The following is a 21,748-nucleotide window of genomic DNA, read 5'->3' as shown; positions in this document are numbered from 1 at the left end:
CTCAAATTGCTATTGCGAACAATAGTTCACTATTCGTAACAGCATGTTGTTGAAAAGAAAAAAGAAAAAATATATTACGAATAAACATATGAATATTATGAAACATATAGTAAAAGTTGACGGTGATAGATAAAAAAATTTACCCTGTTCATGTATTTAGGAGAAAAAGTTTAGAAGTTGGGGATAAAAAGTTCATAGAAAAAAATCAAAATATACAAGCAACAATGAAATAAAAATAATATTATTTTGAATTTTTAGAGGAAGATTGTAAAGTTTAGGAGAGAGAAAAAAATTGGTAGAGTTTAGGTATGTAGAAAATATAGGATAATGAAGAAAAAATAATTTATTGAATTTAGGTATAAGGTTTATAAAGTTTAAAATTTTAAATAAGGAGAAAAAAATAGAGTTTAAATAGAGGGAGAGAGAAAAAAAAAAACCTTCAGTGTTGGTAGAAAGAAAATTTTGAAATCTTGGGGTTGGGGGTTGGATTTCAACTATTTATATTTGAGAAGGAAAAGTATATAAAAGTCTACAGAAGTTCTAAAATTAAAAAGTCTTTACAAGTTCATAACTTTTTGAATACCACATGACTTTTAAAAACTCTTTAAAAATCTTGATTGAATACCTCATGACTTTTAAATACTCTCTAAAAGTTTGAATTGAATACTTCCAAACTTTTAAAGTTCATAAAAGTCTTTAAAATTCTATGAAAGTCATGATTGAATACACCCCCTTTAGAGTGGGAGAAATAATTTGAAATAAGTAAATAAAGTAAACTATAATCGTAAACAAGTTCAGGTATGATGATATTTGATTCAAGGAAAAAGAAATATTAAAGATGTGACTTAGATCATTGGCTCTTACAAATAAATTGTTAATTCAAGTACTTAGCCAAAGACTAATCAAGATAGCCATAACTAGCCTTTGATCTCCCTGAATTAATTGGTTCAAACTAAGCATTCAAACCAACAATTGTTATTGAATAAACTGGGGACGATAGCGTTCCATATTCACTCAATAACATCATTACACTTAAATGAAAAGTAACTAAGCCTGAATCACAGATTGAGATAGCTACAACCTGCAACTTAGTCTTCCTGTTCTTTATGTACTAATCACAGTAATATAATTAATACAGGCTACAGAGTCTAATCGTTTATAACAATTACGGATCATAAACTCATAGATAGCAATAGGAAAACAATAATAATAAACTAAGTTGTCAATTTAATTCATTATCAGTCTTCCTGGAAAATTAACTTTAAAAGAACAGGAAGTACATGAATTCAACAAATTAATTGAAATCGAACCTCCCTAAATTCATAACTGAAATTTCAATTCCTTGAATCAAAATAAATAAAATCTAGCCAGGCATGGAGAAAAACTATTCTAAAGTTCTAAGAATATGAAAGGAACAATCTGTTAAAATACATTAGAATAGCTCTCCTTTTATAGGGTTCTGAACCAACAATTTTCCCTAAAATATTGCTCTTACCAAATCAAAGGCTGATTTCTCTCACAATTTCAACCTCAAATTCAAAAGCTGGTTCAATTTCTATCACAAATCTTCTGCCGAACCAATCCAAGTCGCCGTCCGAAGCTCTGTGCGCCGTTTCGTTTCGATGTTGATCGTAATTCGTAACCCATTTTTGCGCTCCACCTTTTTGCTTCGTTGACTGGTGTAGGTAAACAAAACTAAAAGAATATAAAATAAAGTTCTAAATAAATGCCAGCAAACCAAATGAAATAAAACAAAGCAAAGTGTAATCTTAGGGATTCTAAAAGGTGGGACCACTCTTTTTTGAAAACCAAAAGTGGTGCTTATATTAAAAAAGCTCAGAAATAGAGTCTGGGGGATTAATTTCCTAATACAAAGCTGAAGACTGCGAGAGAGCTAACGTAGCAAGCACGTGAGCCCCTCTATTTGCAGTTCTAGGAATCAAACTTACTGAACAATGAATAAAAGATGACATAATGGCCCTAGAGGCATCAATAGAAAAACCAACATATGAAAGCAAGTTCACAGTAGCCGTAGTTAACAAATTCTTGAGCGTGGAACAGTCTGTATGGATATGCACCGAAGTTAATCCACGATCCTTAAGCCATGATAACGCTTCTTTGCATGCTAGCGATTCAGCCATGAGAGGAGAAAAACACGGCGGCAGTCGCCCATTGAATGCTGCGATAAAGGTGCCGTCCTGTGATAGTAAAATGGCCCCCAGTGCTGCCGCGTTGGAGTGATGATGATAGGCTGCATCTACGAAGCAGTACGCAGCAGCAGCATTGTCGCCTGAAGCGGGAGCAGTTTGCGGCGTCTGCTGATGAGCTGAATCCGTGTGTACCTGCCGCTATGCCGTGACAGCCGCCTGAGCCGCACGCCAGACATCTCTCGGTCGAGGGAGAGAGGCCTCCCACACCGCTCTGTTGCGTGCCCTCCAAAGATGGTATAAAACCGCTACAACAGTCACAACATCCTCCTTTGTGAGCATGGATAAAACATTTGCAAACCACACACCAAACTCTCCCCCCCCCCCCCCCCACACACTAGGAACATGCAAGTTAGATTCATTCCAAACCAATGATGAAAAATCACACAAGAGAAGTGAATGCATTATATTTTCATTTAGGACTCCACACATTGGGCATGTTGGACTAATCTCCACTCTCTTTATAATCAAATTCGTAGTAGTTGGGAGAACATTAGAAAGGGCTCTCCATATAAAAATTCTCCATTTCGCCGGGCATTTTATTTTCCAAAGATGTAGCCATTTATCATAAATGACCGTGTTATGCTGAAATTCTCCCACAACTCGCTTGTAACCTTCCTTGACAGTGTAGATACCCTTTAGGTCTCCAGGCCAGAACCATGAATCTTCATAAAGAGGAGCTACTGGCACCTTTAATATACGAGTGACGTCATTAGGCTGGAATATATCATGGATGATCGAGTGGTCCCATGTTCCTGTAGTCGGGTCCAACAACCCTGAGACCAGCGAGCCATCTAACCCATGTGGCATAATAGTCTGTACCATTGGATCAGGTTCATCAGGTAACCATGGATGACCCCAGATTAGGGTTGAATTTCCATTCCCTACTCTCCTTCTAACTCCACTGCAGATTAACTCATGGGAGGCCATAATACTCATAGGTGGGACCACTCTAATTCATTTATTAATACTAAGTTAATAAAGCTTATTTATCCTTTTATTTATTAACTAAGTTTTTATAATCCTAATATAATAAAATATACTAAATATAATTAAATATAAAATATAAATAATAAAATTAACCTATAAAATCTTATTTAAATATGGTATAAAATATGCTTATCACGCATATATATCTTTGTGGGGAGGAATTTCGGGAGAACCCGGCTTCAATTCCCGCAAGTGACGATTCGCCCTGGGCCAGCTCCCGTGCCTCTCGGAGCGAACGTGGGTGGACCCCGGACCGTTAAACGGACGGAGAGAAAGACCCTGTACATTTACCAAAAAAAAAAAGTAGGCACGGGAGATGACACGTCATTTGCTCCCATGTAAGTGGTTTATTTGTTTCTACTTATTTTAGTTGCAATTTAGCTATTTACAATTTCGTTATGTTTTATTAAAATATATAAGCATCGAGACTATTTCTTTGATTTTTATTAATTTAACATTTTTTTCTCTCATTATTATATGACTACTTTAACCAATTAACGAACTCTAATTTAAAAATATGCATTGGGCATTGGTTTAATCGCGCAACGCGCGTGTGATAACTAGTTGAGAAATAAAAAAAAAAATGCATTAATAGCCGTATTTTCTAAATTGAGGGTAGGAACAATTAGTTTAGTCATCCGTAATATTTTGTCTATCAATACTTTTTTTTTTTTTACTACATTCTAGTGTAAAACTCAAACTTGAAATATTAATTTAAAAAATCAGGGATAATGGCCAAATAAACCCTCAGGGCTGAAACTGAATTAAAATGTGCTATTAAGCCTTTGAACTTAAAAAAATTTTGATTAGATTCTTGGACTCGGAAAATCAAGCAATTTGTCCCCTTTTTACCTTTTTTTTTTCACGTTATTTATAAGTTAATGTCATTTCACATTTTTATATGTTTGTTTCTGTTTTTGTTTCTCATTTTCATTATTAAAAATATTTTAACATCATAAATAATCTTTTACCTTTTTTGTCGCTATTTCCGCCGTCGGCCTACATTTTTATATGTTTGTTTCTGTTTTTGTTTCTCGTTTTCATTATTAAAAATATTTTAACATCATAGAAGAAGGTAGCAACAACCTTCTCCCAGACTTGGAAGAAGGCCGTTGGCCTTATTCCAGATCTTGAAGAAGGCCGCAACACCTTCTTCCAAATCTGGAAGGTTGTGACCTTCTTCTCAGGGGAATCGTGAAGGCAATGAAAGTTGGCGGTGATGACAAATGGCAACAGTCTGTGGTGAAGATAATTGGTAGACAGTTGACAGTGACGGATAGATGGTGAATAGTCAATGGACGACCAACAAAATTTAGAAAAAGATTTTTTTTGTTTTTAATTTATTATTACTTTGTTACTAATTAAAAATAAAATGTAATATAATATACAGAGTATCATTTTCAAAAATATTTAGAAGCCACATAACCTATATTTGTTTGAGTTCTTTGACAAGGCAGACGTTAGGCAGGTTCTAGATGCTCGGCCATGAGCATTTGAGAATAGTTTTATGGTTTTCAAGTTATTGGAGGCTAGGGAGGTGCTAGTACAGGTTGTCTTGGGACATGCTGAATTTTTGGCTTCAGGTTTATGATATACCCCTTGGGTATATAGGGGAACCGGTGCTAGAACAAATAGGCAATTTCTTTGGGTCTTTCGTTGAGATTGATAAGTCGAACGGAGAAGGGCTTTGTAAAAGCTTTTATCGGATTAGGGAAGGGATGGATGTAACCAAACCCCTAAAAAGGCGTATGAAACTGTTCTTGAGAAATGGGACGTGGACATGGGTGAACTTCAAGTATGAATTTACAAAACTTCTGCTTCTTCTGTGGGATTTTGGGCCCTACTGGTGGCTTCTATTTAGGGGTTAGGAGGGCAGTAGTGAAACAGGAGGATTACTGTAACACACCCATTTTCGTAACCAATTTCACCTTAAATTTTTCTTTCTTAATTGAAATTTTACTAATACAATAGCGAAAGCATTTACATTTAACCAAAAGAAAATGGGTGTTACCACCACGCTTAGGTATTTCTCCTATATCTAAACGCTAAGGCTAAAAATTACAACATGCAATATTCTCCAATTTCCAACTTAATACAAGATTAAATAATATACAACCAATAATTCTTCAAATATCAAATCTTCACAAATGTCTATTTCTTAAATAGACTAATCCAAGTCCTCATCTCGAATCCGTATTCATGTTCACCTGTAAAAATCATTTCACATAAAAATGGGGTGTATCTCAAAATTAGCATAAGCTAAGTAAGTTCTATTTCACCCCGTAAAATATAGGCTTGGGTTTTATGTTTTCAAAACTCATATTCTTTTCCAAAATCGTATATCTATAATTTATTTTATAATCTTACATAATAATATATTTTTTTTCCAAAATACATGTGGAGATATCATTTTCTTAAAAAAAATAACATATTTGTCAATGAGGATTAAATAGCGAATTGAGAGTCTTTAAGTTCTCAACATAACTACCAAGAGGCATCATAAGCCAAGTCAAAAATCAATAGGCACTACAGGCCAAATTCAAATTTCATAAATCATAATCCAATATGTGGGATCTCAGTCCACACCGATACCAATCAATCAATTTTTTCATAATGACCACAATTCCAATGGTAAGTTGTGAGATTTCCGGCTCACACCGACACAAAATATTATTATCCTCCAAGACTAAATATGTATATATAATTTTCAAAATATTTCATTTCTCCAAAAATAGATTTTCTCCAAATATTTTTTCATATAATATTTTTCTCCACATATAATTTCACAAAATATTTGTATTCCATAATATAATGGCAATACTACTTTCACCATACGGATATATACATAACACCAAAATTTTCAAGCCACACATTTACACAACACACGGGTTTGACCCGTCAAAATATATTATCGATAATTCGAGAATTAACACACATAATATTCAATGTACTTGTGATCACATGGACATCATAATGCACTTAATTTGTAAAATACATAATTTTGATATGTATATAAACACTCAGAAATACATCATATTGATAGAACTAAATCGTCCTGTATCAGTTGTGTGTATAACGATAGATGCATGGTATAAAAATTGATCCCAGAATTTAACCCAAAATCGCCCTTTTATTCATTGCTCTAGAATAGTTTAGAGAGAAGAGAGAACATTGTATCTTGGGAGCTTTAGAGAGAAGAAGAGAAGGGAGAAAAAAAGCCCTTAACTTGAAGGGCTAGGGCCCTTTATATAGGCACCTAGATCCGTACCCGATACCGTATAAATGTCTAAAATACGTATAGCAGTAATCCCAGGGTATATTCCATATCAAGTAGCCCCCCCAGTCCGTGCCCTGACGTCGAGCGAATAGGGAGGGTTCGGGCTGGAAAACTTGACTGCATAGTCCGTAACTTACGCTGGTTGCCTCGTTAAAAACCTTGTGCTAAGAAAAACCCAATTGGAAAAAATCCTAGCCAAGGAAAAAAGAGCACAACCTTAAAGCGCTAAAGAGGAAGAGTTCGAGCTGGAAAAATTGACCATATAGTCTGTGACTTACGCCGGTTGCCTCGTTAAAAACCTTAGGTTAAGAAAAAACCCAGTGGAAAAAAATCTTAGCTATGGAAAAAAGAGCACAACCTTAAGCATAGTCTTTTGGACTATAAGGGTCGTCCGAACCTTACCGATCGATGGATCGGATTTGCGTTACGATTGAGTGGTCGAATTTTACCGATTTGGGGAACGGGTTTCACCAATCAGGAGGTTGGATTTAGTCACGGTTCAAGGACCTCTATTGATCTTACCGATCATTGGTGGGAACACTTTTCCCATAGCCCTTTGTAGACATAGAAAATTTAAACCTGGAAAATGGACCGACAAAATTATGAATAAACTTAATTTTGAGGTTGATTATTGGACCGATTTAATTAAGTTGGTTGTGGCAATTAAATTAATTTGATTTGATTGGTCCAATTAGATTTGATCTTGGATTATTAAATTAATTAATTGATCCAAACCCAATTTATATTTGACTTTTAATTATAATTATTATTATAATTTAAATATAGTTTTATTATATTTGAATTTGATAATTATAATTTAATTTGAATTTGAATTAAATGATAGAATTTTGAACTTAGACTTGATTTTGGCAAGGTTCATTTCCTTAGATAATTAATTAATTTAATTAATTAATTATTTAGGGAGTTTGTTGAGGAATAGTGGTTACTCCTTCCACTATAAATAGAGCCCTCATTTCACATTCCAAAACACACCTGAAGAATTGAAGAACCTAGAGAAGCTCTGGATTGAAGAAATCAAGTCAAGCTAGAGAAGATTAAAGATCAAATATCCAAGAAATCAAGCTAAGTGAATTGATGATCAAGCAAGCTAAAGTTGACTGAAGATCAACTATTCAAGTGCTAAAGCTAAATCAAGTGGACTGAAGATCAAGCCAATTTGAGTCCGGAAGCCCTTCAACGAAGATCAAGCAACGAAACCCTTCTTTGAAGCACAAAGCCGCATTCCAGAGGCCCTTCAGTCAAAATTTCAAATCAAGTAAAGCAAGTGAAGAATCAGAGGATTTTCTTGATAGAGATCTTGTACCCGCGCATTTGAAATTCAAATATATTTCTTTGTTCACTTTTTCTTGTTCACAGATTTTGGCACGCCTAGTGGGACATCTCTACCTCTCATCTCTTCACAAGTATCCAAATGGCATCAAGAAATCCATTCTCCAAAAAGACTTACGCTCAAGCTACCGGCTCTAAGCCATCTTCTATGGCCGGCTCTGACAGGCGCGAGGTGCAAGGTGCCCTGACTCGGAGTCGAGTGAGGGACCTAGGGGTGGAGTTGGTCGAGACCCAAAACATTGCTCGCAACGTCGTCCGAAGGCTTGGAGGCGCCTCCACCAGCTCAAAGAAAGCTACATATGATAGGAGTTCATCCTCAACAACAGAGACCGTTGGTGGCAAGAGTCCTACTCCCTCAAATGAAGCTACTCGAAGCGAAAGTCCTTCCCCTATTCCCTCAAAAGGAATTACTAGCAGTGGAAGCTCATCTCCTATATGGAAACCATCATCGGAAGGGACTCATGTCTACACCGTCATGCCTGCTATAACAACGAACGCAGCTTCAACAGAGGAGCAACTAGCAAATATCACCAAAACTCTCGAGGCAATGAGTGTGTTTCTTCACAGTCAAGAAAGGAAGCTCAATGATCTCAGTGAAAAGGTTGAAAGCGGCAGAAATGGAGAAACAAGTCGAGCTTCTGGGAAACAGCCCCAAACTCAAGAAGATGAAGTTGATGAAGAATCACCAATGCATGACTGTAGGCCCAATGATGTAGGGATAGAAGAAAATGTATCTCGCCCACTTGCTGAAAAGAGCGTTCCGATCTCTAGGGGCATGATACCCGTTGAGCAACTGAATGACAACATCATGGATGCCATCAAAGGAAAGCTTGAGGTGGGACAACGTTCTTACACATATACCAAGCCTTACATAGGGATGACCACGGTTCGGTTCGAACCGGTACTGTAGAAACCGGAACCGGAACCGGAACTACGGTTCCGGTGAATCTGGAACCGGAACCGCTGGTTCTAGAACTGTAAAAAAATAAAATAAAAAATTTTAAAATATATAGGCCACACCAGGCCACGCCTGGTGTGGCCTACTGGGCTACTGCCAGTCGGCAGTAGCCAGTACAAATACTCAAGTGAGTCTTTCAAAGACTCACTTGAGTTTTGTCTTTCACTCTTTTTTTTTTTTTTTTTTTTTTTTTTTTTTTTTTTTTTTTTTTTTTTTTGCAGGTGTTTGGCTTCCTTTAATGCTTTAGTAACGTGCAAATTTTGAAGTGCCAGAGAATCTCTGGCACTTCATTAAAATTATTGGCTCCCTTTGTAGCTTTGGAGGTATATCTGCACAAAGGGAGCCAAAAACTTCCGAAAATTTAGGCTTTGAATCCAAAAATTTCGGAAATGTTTTAAAAATATAATCGTTGTATTTGTAAGAACGGATTTTTTTTGTTAGAATGTAAGAATGGATTTTTTTTGTGTACTCTTCAATCTTCATCACTTCATCAGGCATTCAAGGCTTCAACTCCTTCAAGTGAGACTTCAACTCCTTCAAGACTTCAACTGATAAGTCTTCTATCTTCTATAAATTAGTGACTTCAAAAATATTTTTTTACACAACTTTCAATATTTAACTCTCTCACTCTCTCAATACTCTGATTACTCTCTTACCTACAAGTCTACAACTACAATTTTTTTTACGCAACTTTCATTCTTTCAATATCTTACTCTCCAACTCTCTCACCCTCTCAATACTTTGATTACTCTCTTGTCTACAATTTTCTCTACATTTTTTATATCTCTACACTCTACATATTTAAGTTTTTATACTTTCAAGTGCTAAATGGATAGTTCGAGTAGAGCATCCTTTTCCTACGAAGGCCAAGCTAGTGGTAGTCGTGGAAATCGTGGCAAATCTCCTGTTGTAGAACCTCCACGGCATTCGGTTCATGGATTTCCAAGTGAAGCGCCTTTTTTTGAACCTCCCCGGCATTCGGTTCATGGATTTCCAAGTGAAGCGCCTTTTTTTGAACCTCCCCGGCATTCGGTTCATGGATTTCTGAGCGAACATGAATACCACCAATTTTTACAACAACAGTCATACTACCAAGACATGAATCCAAACCCTCAAATGACCATAAATAACCTCAACATGCCTCTTTTGGTTCCCAACCCTTTCATTCTTCTTTTGATTCTAACACTGCTACTTTTTCGCAGGGCCAAGACGAGGACGAGGACGAGGAACCCGAAGAAATTCAACCTTCTGCTGCTAAACAAAAATTCGATCTTTTCAGAGTACACATGAAAAAAGTTGAACACCCTGATGGAAGAATTACAGTTAAATGTAATTATTGTGACAAGGAGTACCAATGGTCCAAAGTTAAATGTAATTATTGTGACAAGGAGTACCAATGGTCCAAATCCGGTGGTAATTATTGTGACAAGGAGTACCAATGGTCCAAATCCGGTGGCTACGGGACGTATCGGAAGCATATAACTTCAAAACATCCGGATAAAGAGGTAAATACACAAACACAGCAACAAATTGGGAGGTATACAACTAAATCTAGTGCCTTATTTCGTTACTCAGATGAGCAAACTAGACGCAAGTTTGCTGAAATGATTGCTATTGACGGTTTATCGTTTAGTTTTGGACATAAAGTTGGCTTTAAAGAATTTTGCAGGGGTGCATTAAATCTACAAATGTGTGATTTACCGCGTACAACGGCTACGCGTCATCTTTATAAATTATATAAAGATGAAAAAAAGAGATTGATTTCTTACTTGGAAACACATAATGGGCGTGTTACTATATGTGCTGACATTTGGAGCGACCATTGGAGAGAAGATTCATATTTGGGCGTTACTTGTCATTGGGTAGATCAAGAATGGCGGTTGCAAAAAAGAATCCTTGCCTTCCGGTGTTTTGATGAACAACATAGTGCACATAATATTTACAGTAAGTTACAAAGTATATTTGATGAATATAAAATTACTAACAAAATTTTTGCAATTGGTTTTGATAATGCATCCAACAATACTGCTGCAATCCCTGCGCTTAAGGAATTATGTCTACCGTATTTTGGAGGTAAATTTTTTCACCAAAGGTGTGTTTGTCATGTTTTAAATCTATGTGTTCAAGCTGGTTTAGTTTCTCTTAGTAGTAGTATTAAACCTATTAGAGATGCTGTTGTTTATTTGTGGAAGCATCCCAATGCGCAAAAAGAGTTTAGTCGGTTTTGCAAAAGAAACAATATGCCTCCAAAAAAATTTCCTCGAGATGTTCCAACTCGTTGGAATTCTACCTATACTTTGCTTAGTAGTACTATATATTATAAAGATTTGTTATGTTCTTTTTTTGCAAACAACAGTGATATTCATTTGTTTATGTAACATTGGGATGCTTGCACAAAGATTTGTGAGTTATTAAAAGAGTTTAATGATGCCACTTTGGCTTTGTCCGGTGTGTATTATCCTACTACACACTTATTTTTAATTTATGCTGTAAATATTGTTGGTAAGCTTTTTGAATATCGTGATGATGATATTTTGAGTGATGCTATTGCATGCATTAGATCAAAGTTTTTAGATTATTATTGAAATATTTCTATTATTTATTTAATTGCAATGTGTTTTGATCCTTGTTGTAAATTATATGGTTTAAGTACTTTTTTACAAACTTATTATGAATGTTTAGAATTAGATGATCCTGATGATCCGAACTATGTTAATATTAATGCTATACATAATGAAATAACGAGTTTATTTCATAGTTTGTGTGAAGAATATTTACAGGCTTATGGTCTGTCGTTGAATATTAGTACGTCTTCTCGAAGTACTTCACAAAGCTCACAATCATCTCTATGAAGTAGAGGCTTTAACCTGTTAGCTAGAGCAGGTAAAAGTCGTCGGACTAGTGGGAGCGGGACTAGTTCATCATCTCCAGCATTATCCGAGGCGGAGATATATTTAAATACTGAGTTTGTATTTTTAGATAATGATAATAATCTTGATGTTTTGCAGTGGTGGAAAGACCACGAAATTTTTTTTCCTATTTTATCTATTATTGCAAAACAAATTTTTGGAACTCTTGCTTCTACAGTAGCAGTTGAACAGGAGTTTAGTGCAGGTGGAAACATGTTGGACGAGACTCTTTCAAGAATGACGCCACAGTCAATTGAAATTCAAGTTTGCACATCCGATTGGGGATTGACAAAAATTAGAGAAGAGAATGATAAGTTAGGCATCATCAACGATTTCTTTTTCAATGATGCAACCACTACTGCAACCGAAGGGGAACAAACCGACTCCTAAAGTCCTAATTCCTAAAAAAAGGTAAAAGAACTACGTAGGCTTTGATTCTTATTGAACTTTCAATAAGATACGTAGGCAACTTAATCTTGGTAAAATTAAGTGCAAGCCCAAATTATTATTATTATTTTTTTGTTTAACATTAAAGTTCAAAGAAAATCAATGTATTATTATAACCAATGTATTCTAGATTTTAAGAATTGAGTAGTCAATAATATATGAAATTTGAATTTTGTAACCAATGTAATGTATTCTTTTCACTGATTTGAAATGAAATCCAATTATTGAACTTATATCAATTGTATGTTGTATACTTACTAATTACTACNTGGAAGCATCCCAATGCGCAAAAAGAGTTTAGTCGGTTTTGCAAAAGAAACAATATGCCTCCAAAAAAATTTCCTCGAGATGTTCCAACTCGTTGGAATTCTACCTATACTTTGCTTAGTAGTACTATATATTATAAAGATTTGTTATGTTCTTTTTTTGCAAACAACAGTGATATTCATTTGTTTATGTAACATTGGGATGCTTGCACAAAGATTTGTGAGTTATTAAAAGAGTTTAATGATGCCACTTTGGCTTTGTCCGGTGTGTATTATCCTACTACACACTTATTTTTAATTTATGCTGTAAATATTGTTGGTAAGCTTTTTGAATATCGTGATGATGATATTTTGAGTGATGCTATTGCATGCATTAGATCAAAGTTTTTAGATTATTATTGAAATATTTCTATTATTTATTTAATTGCAATGTGTTTTGATCCTTGTTGTAAATTATATGGTTTAAGTACTTTTTTACAAACTTATTATGAATGTTTAGAATTAGATGATCCTGATGATCCGAACTATGTTAATATTAATGCTATACATAATGAAATAACGAGTTTATTTCATAGTTTGTGTGAAGAATATTTACAGGCTTATGGTCTGTCGTTGAATATTAGTACGTCTTCTCGAAGTACTTCACAAAGCTCACAATCATCTCTATGAAGTAGAGGCTTTAACCTGTTAGCTAGAGCAGGTAAAAGTCGTCGGACTAGTGGGAGCGGGACTAGTTCATCATCTCCAGCATTATCCGAGGCGGAGATATATTTAAATACTGAGTTTGTATTTTTAGATAATGATAATAATCTTGATGTTTTGCAGTGGTGGAAAGACCACGAAATTTTTTTTCCTATTTTATCTATTATTGCAAAACAAATTTTTGGAACTCTTGCTTCTACAGTAGCAGTTGAACAGGAGTTTAGTGCAGGTGGAAACATGTTGGACGAGACTCTTTCAAGAATGACGCCACAGTCAATTGAAATTCAAGTTTGCACATCCGATTGGGGATTGACAAAAATTAGAGAAGAGAATGATAAGTTAGGCATCATCAACGATTTCTTTTTCAATGATGCAACCACTACTGCAACCGAAGGGGAACAAACCGACTCCTAAAGTCCTAATTCCTAAAAAAAGGTAAAAGAACTACGTAGGCTTTGATTCTTATTGAACTTTCAATAAGATACGTAGGCAACTTAATCTTGGTAAAATTAAGTGCAAGCCCAAATTATTATTATTATTTTTTTGTTTAACATTAAAGTTCAAAGAAAATCAATGTATTATTATAACCAATGTATTCTAGATTTTAAGAATTGAGTAGTCAATAATATATGAAATTTGAATTTTGTAACCAATGTAATGTATTCTTTTCACTGATTTGAAATGAAATCCAATTATTGAACTTATATCAATTGTATGTTGTATACTTACTACAATTATTGAACTTATATCAATTGTATGTTGTATACTTACTAATTACTACTTGCTTATATCAATTGTATGTTGTATACTTACTAATTACTACTTGCCTACTTCACTACTTGGCCATATACTTACTAATTACTACTTGCCTACTTCACTACTTGGCCACACAAATACACAATTATGTTACAAGTTACAACAAGTCAATAACTCAACAAGATATTTGAAAAATGAAAATGATAGTAATGGACTCATTATTATTTGTTAAAATTAAAAAATAAGATAACTTAAAAATTTGTGCGATAATATTAATATCATAATAGTCATAATACATTAATATTTAATACTACAAATTTACAAAAAATAAAAATAAAAATAAAAAATGCCAGTTAGAACCGGCGGTTCGAACTGGAACCGCCGGTTCTAGAAACCTGAACCGGAACCTTAATATAAGGTTCCGGTTCCGATTTAGGGAAACCAAAAACCATGAACCGACAGTTCGGAACCGGAACAGGAACCGAACCGCGGTCACGTCTAGCCTTACACTCAAAGGATCAAGGAGCTAAGGATGCCGCTTGGGTATCAGCCGCCTAAATTCCAACAGTTTGATGGGAAGGGAAATCCTAGGCAACACATTGCCCATTTCGTGGAAACTTGCAATGAGGCTAGACGTATGGTTATTACCTAGTTAAGCAAATTGTTCGCTCGTTGAAAGGAACAACTTTTGACTGGTATACTGACCTTGAGCCAGGATGCATTGACAACTGGCATGACATGGAGCGTGAATTTCTGGATCGTTTATATGGCACAACAAAAACTGTCAGCTTCGTGGAACTCACCACTACCCATCAGTGGAAAGGCGAGCCTTCCGTTGAATACATTGAAAGATGGAGAAGCTTATACTTAAATTGTCAAGAAAGGATATCATAACGTGCTGCCATTGACATGTGTATTCAGGAAATGCGCTTTGAGCTCTATTACATCTTGCAAGGGATTAAGCCTAAGACATTCGTGGAACTATCTAGCCGAGCACATGACATGGAACTGAATATCGCGGCCGGAGGTCGGTTGAATGCGTTCAACATACCGGGCTCTTGGAAGGACAATGGAAAGCAAGATTTTAAGAAAGGGAGCAAACCCTTTCCAAAGCAAGAGAAAGGAGAAGCAATGAATGTGAAGGCTGGAGCAATCAAAGTTTTTTCTAGGGTAGTTGAACCTCTCAAGCCAAGACCATTTTATGGTCCACCAAGTGGAAATAGGATGATGACTATAGAGGAGAGACAAGAGAAACAGTATCCATTCCTGGAGTCCGATGTCTCCCCTATGTTTGATGAACTTCTTAAATTAAAGTTGATTGAGCTACCAGAAATGAAGCGTCCCGAGGAAGCTTATAGAGTTGAAGACCCTAATTATTGCAAGTATCACCGCCTCATTAGTCATCCTATTGAAAAGTGCTTTGTTTTCAAGGATAGAGTCANTGTATGTTGTATACTTACTAATTACTACTTGCCTACTTCACTACTTGGCCACACAAATACACAATTATGTTACAAGTTACAACAAGTCAATAACTCAACAAGATATTTGAAAAATGAAAATGATAGTAATGGACTCATTATTATTTGTTAAAATTAAAAAATAAGATAACTTAAAAATTTGTGCGATAATATTAATATCATAATAGTCATAATACATTAATATTTAATACTACAAATTTACAAAAAATAAAAATAAAAATAAAAAATGCCAGTTAGAACCGGCGGTTCGAACTGGAACCGCCGGTTCTAGAAACCTGAACCGGAACCTTAATATAAGGTTCCGGTTCCGATTTAGGGAAACCAAAAACCATGAACCGACAGTTCGGAACCGGAACAGGAACCGAACCGCGGTCACGTCTAGCCTTACACTCAAAGGATCAAGGAGCTAAGGATGCCGCTTGGGTATCAGCCGCCTAAATTCCAACAGTTTGATGGGAAGGGAAATCCTAGGCAACACATTGCCCATTTCGTGGAAACTTGCAATGAGGCTAGACGTATGGTTATTACCTAGTTAAGCAAATTGTTCGCTCGTTGAAAGGAACAACTTTTGACTGGTATACTGACCTTGAGCCAGGATGCATTGACAACTGGCATGACATGGAGCGTGAATTTCTGGATCGTTTATATGGCACAACAAAAACTGTCAGCTTCGTGGAACTCACCACTACCCATCAGTGGAAAGGCGAGCCTTCCGTTGAATACATTGAAAGATGGAGAAGCTTATACTTAAATTGTCAAGAAAGGATATCATAACGTGCTGCCATTGACATGTGTATTCAGGAAATGCGCTTTGAGCTCTATTACATCTTGCAAGGGATTAAGCCTAAGACATTCGTGGAACTATCTAGCCGAGCACATGACATGGAACTGAATATCGCGGCCGGAGGTCGGTTGAATGCGTTCAACATACCGGGCTCTTGGAAGGACAATGGAAAGCAAGATTTTAAGAAAGGGAGCAAACCCTTTCCAAAGCAAGAGAAAGGAGAAGCAATGAATGTGAAGGCTGGAGCAATCAAAGTTTTTTCTAGGGTAGTTGAACCTCTCAAGCCAAGACCATTTTATGGTCCACCAAGTGGAAATAGGATGATGACTATAGAGGAGAGACAAGAGAAACAGTATCCATTCCTGGAGTCCGATGTCTCCCCTATGTTTGATGAACTTCTTAAATTAAAGTTGATTGAGCTACCAGAAATGAAGCGTCCCGAGGAAGCTTATAGAGTTGAAGACCCTAATTATTGCAAGTATCACCGCCTCATTAGTCATCCTATTGAAAAGTGCTTTGTTTTCAAGGATAGAGTCATGGTGTTAGCTCCAAATGGAAAGATAGAACTTGCTAATGCTACTGAAAGTACAAATCAAATTACGGTATCAGTTGGAAGGTTTGCTCCACTTCTCGAGGAAGATTCTGGAAGAAGGAGAGAAGGAGAACAAAAGCGTCCACTCCCGTTCGTCGTTAAGCATGCTGCTCAGCCAGAGTTGCAACAAATTGATGATACCTCTAGGGGTGACTGGGTGACTATTACGCATAAGAAGGTGGTCAACCTTGTGAGATTGCCAAGGCAAGTAGGAAAGAAATGGATTGAGAAGGATCCATCAAAAGGCCCTATCTACAAGCTAAAAATGAAGAAGGATGTTAACAAACCGCGAACACTGACTCAATACATGCCTAAGGGGTTTGATTTGGAAAAAGTATGCATGTCTAGTTCATGTTTGAACACAAATGAGGCGCCAGTTAAAGTAGGAGAATGCTCGTCCCATGTAGAAGACAAGGGGGAGGAAGTTCAAATGTATAAGGCTACTTCTTATTCTACTAAGATTACATTCAACGATGAAGATTTGTTACTTGGTGGTATACCTCATAATCGCCCATTGTTCGTTGAGGGCTATGCATGTGAGAAGCAACTTAAAAGGATTTTAATTGATCAAGGGCCAGCTGTCAACATCTTGTCGCTTCGAGCTTTGAAAGATCTTGGGTTCTCTGTAGATGATCTTGCCCAAAGTCGCCTGATGATTCAAGGATTTAATCAAGGGGGGCAAAGAGCATTGGGTGTCATTAGACTTGATTTGACAGTTGGAAAGCTAATTTGAAGCACACTGTGTCATGTTATAGATGCGAGACCATCTTATAACCTGCTACTGGGACGGCCATGGATACACGAGAATGGGGTGATTCCATCTTCGTGGCATCAATGTTTGATGTATAAGAAAAATGGAGTAGTGGAAAAGGTCGTTGGTGATGAGAGCCCATTCACTGAGGCTGAGTCTTATTTTGCTGATGCGAAGTTCTATATGAAGAAGCAAATTGTTGCAGAAGAGATTAATGAAAGTGAAGTTGATGTGTCGCCTGACCCAAAGTGGAAGGGAAAACAAGTTGTTGAGCAGCATCAACCAAGCAAGGAACTTGTCTTTCCTCTTACAAGGATTGACACGCTTAAAACCCACGCAGAAGAGTCGCTTTAAGATAGAAGCAGTGATAAGACAAATCAAGTACTACCCATGCGGCGCACTGAGGGCTTTGATCCAAATGCTTATAAACTCCTAGCTAATTCTGGTTAGATCCTAAAGAGCCACAAAGGTTGGGAAGGCTTATCCCGGAAGCTGGTGGCAAAGGAATTTCAAAATAGCAGGAAGTTCATACACGTAAGGGGTTGGGGTATGTTTCACCAAAACCCGTGAAGATATTCATAAATTGAGCTGCAAGTAACTGCATTACTATTGAGGATCAAGGTGTTGGTCCCAAAGGGATGGGGTACAAGTCTAGAGGGGGGGGGGTGAATAAACTTGTATAAGATTTTTGCAAATCTTTTTCGACCTCTCGTGTGTATTGGACTTAGGATGTTTAGGTCCGATACCTCACAAGATGAAGACAAAGTTTTATGCGCAGCGGAAAAGTTATCCCCTTTTAATTTGCACGAGTTTGAGTTAGTTCGAGAGGTGTGGTTATATGTAGTGCAGTTCGAGAGATAGTTAGCGAGAGGTAAAAACAGAAAGTAAATGCGAGAGAGATTTTTAAGTGGTTCGGCCAACCCGCCTACGTCCACTCTTCTTCTAGAAACTCCCTAGAAGGATTGCACTAAAACTTCCCTTTTTAGTACAATATCGAGCGCTTGAGCTTTGATCACGAAGCCAGCCTCAAGCCTCAGGTTTTTCGCCCCGCTTCTTGTTACTCCACCTCTCGAGCACTTGAGCTTTGATCACCAAGCCCGCCTCAAGCCTCAAGATCTTCACAAGACAGCTCCCAGGTTACTCCGCCTCTTCTTGCCTTCTCCAAAGCAAGGTTGTTCCGGTTGTCACAGGTTGAGTGTAACAATCTCCAATCTGACCAAAAGCTTTCAATGGATAATCTTCCTTGTAGTGCAGCTTCGGTCACCTTCTAGATGTGTAGTAGTTTAAGCTTTGTAACTCTCTCAAAACACTAAGATGTGTTTTCTCGCTGTTATGAATATCAAGTATGATATTCCAGATTAAGCACTTGCACTTTTGAACGTTTGAACTAGACACCTCTTATGATAGCTTGAATTTTTCGAACCTTCTCAAAGAACTAGTTGAATTTGTGTCTTCACGTCCTTATATATGAGAGTTGAGGAATAATTCCGTTGGAGGGAAAATTATTCCGTTTGAAATCTGTCTCCCATGCCGGTCATGGGACTTGCATATTTTTAGCATGTTTTCATGGAGTGGTAGTCTTGTAACTTGAATCTTTTGTCTTGTAGTGAATATCCCATATTCCACTATCTTGAGTCCATACTCCACTTACTTCTTTTGGTAAAAGTTACTCTTTTTATATTCCCATTGATCCTCGTTTTAGGGAATAAGACCGACCTCTGATTGGTGCATCTTCTATCCGTTGGTTGTGGAGTTCTAACGTGGCATCCACTTCCGGCTGTTCTATTTTCCCATAATACTCTGTCAGCACCTCCTTAATATTTTATCTCCATGATATTCTTTTTCTCCAAACTTAGATTACTTTATCTATGCGTGTTAACTACCGTTCAGTTCATTGGAGAAGTGCTAGTCTATCGAGACAAAAAATTGATGTCTCGACTACTTGATGTCTCGATCTCATGTCTCGAACTGGATTGATGTTTCGAGAGATTCCATCTCTCGAACTCTGCTTATGTCTCGAGACTTAGTTGATGTCTCGCAGACCCTTATTCCTCCAGTGATGTCTCGTGCCTTCTTCTGATCTATCTATAAGCTTACAACACGAAACTTCTAAGATGTTCAAACAAGTTCACCTTAAGCTTAAATATTTTCCGAGTTGAGCTCAATTACCCGGTTGTATTTTCGCACATAGTTTACTTGTCGAACTTACATATATTTCCTATCTATCGAGACTTAGGGGATTGAACATTACATTTGGTATCATCAAACCTATTACAGTATGTTCTTAACAATTTCCCCCTTTTTGATGATGCCAACACTATACTTACTTATATGGCTGATTTGTAAGAAAATATTGACTTTGATTTTATTTTCAGCACATACGGTAAGTTTGACATGGAAACTAATCTGCTAAAGCATGAAGTAAAAACTCACGCAACACCCCCAACAAAAGATATATATATATATTAAGATAAAAGGAGTGTTTTACAAAGAAAAGATCTTTAGCAGAAAAAAATACCAAAAAAAGCAAAGAACAACATAATCAAGAATGCATGTAGACATCGAGAGCTTACTGCTTGTCTGCTTTCCTTTTCTCGTTGATAGCTGCTCGTGTCTTAATGGGGTCTTTGGAGTTTACCAGATCCAGGTACTCATCTGATACGTCAAGGTGAAGGTAGTTGATGAAGGCTTCACCTATGAAACTTCCTTCGATTACCCCATCTCTCCACCATTCGATGCATTCGCTAGCAGTGAGGCCACTGTGAGAAGATAAGTCAGTTTTGTTGAGAAGACTTACGATGATTCCATTTAGAAATTCTGTAGAGTCTTCCTTGATTCCCATTCTGTAATTTTTCATAAATTGCTCATCTTTCTTCTCCTTGGTCGTTTGTTGTTCTTGCCTCTTTCTTCTCCTTTCTCAGTCTTCTTCTCTCCTCTTCTCCATTTCCAGTGTGCGCTGAACCCTTAGATCCTCCTTCCTATTGGCTTCCTCCATTGCCTTGCTCATTGTTCTTGGAACTTTCGGAGGAGGTCCAGTGGTTAAGGGTTCACTGGCTGCCCTTTTCTTTCTTTTGGATGTCCCTCTTGGCCCTTGATTCCCTTGATTTTCCCCCTTGTTGGCATCATCCTGACGGGAAAGGAGAGTGGACATACCTTCAAAAAGTGATTGAAGCTGGGCAAGTACTTTGTTCGACAAGTCATCGAGTAGTGCTTTGATTACGTCCTGTCGAATTTCACTGGAGTTCTGGAAGGCTCGAAGTTCAGCTCTTAGTTCTGCCACTTCAGCCTTTGCTCCTGCAGCTTCTGCTCGAGCTTCCGCAGCTTCATTTGCGGCTCGTCGTGCTGCATCTTCAGCCCACACCGCTTGTTTGAGAAGTTCTGCATGGCTGGCTTGGGATTCACTCATACCAGCAGCAGGCATTGATGCGTTGCGAACAACAATGAGTATGCGCTCAATTTGAGCCATCTTCTGAGATTGATCGGCCATGAATTGGCGCACCTCGCCAACGAAAGCTTCTTCGGCCTGTCGATCATAATCAGAAGGAAGAGAAGAAGGTTGAGGAGTACCTTTAGTCGGAGGGGACTTGGGTGCTTCCAGATTTCCACCCATGACTTGCAACTGTGAGTCCACCTCTCGATTATGTGTCTGAGGATCAGCAGGGACACTGGGATCAGAACTCGAAGGTAGCTCCATATCAGGCGCTTCCCGGTTTTCACCTGAGGGACGGATCACTTCTCGAACCTGAAACCTCAGCTTCAGCTTCTGGTAGGATTGGATCAGCTAAGGAAGGAACGTCTGTATTGGATGCTTCCCGGTTTCCATCCAATTGAGGATCCTCCTCAGTGTTACCTCTCGAACCAGAGCTGGTAACTTGATCATCTGCCGGAGGGATTGGACTTGAGGGGAGAGTTTGTGCATCGATAGGTGCTTCCCGATTTCCACCATTGATGAGCACATCATCTTCCTCGTTACCTCTCGAACCAGCAGGACTTGAAACTGTCTGCTCTCGTTGCTCATCTGACTGCACCTCAGTCTGCTCAGGCGAATCAGGAATCACTATGGTTTCAGGAGCAGCTGGTGCACTCCACCTTTGCCTATCAAACATTCTGGCCGCAAAGGTGGACACCGTGTCATCTGGGAGTAGGAATGGAGATGGCTGCTCCATATAGATTGGAAAGCCCGGCAGTGTGAGCAACGAAATTTCACCCTCTCGAACTGTCTGTGCTTCGTCGGTGTCAACCGAGGGTGTGGACTCAGAAGCTGGCAAAAGTAAAACT

The sequence above is a fragment of the Ipomoea triloba genome, chromosome 3, assembly GCF_003576645.1.
Source record: "Ipomoea triloba cultivar NCNSP0323 chromosome 3, ASM357664v1".
Taxonomy (NCBI): Eukaryota; Viridiplantae; Streptophyta; class Magnoliopsida; order Solanales; family Convolvulaceae; genus Ipomoea; species Ipomoea triloba.
This window is presented reverse-complemented; position numbering follows the sequence as displayed.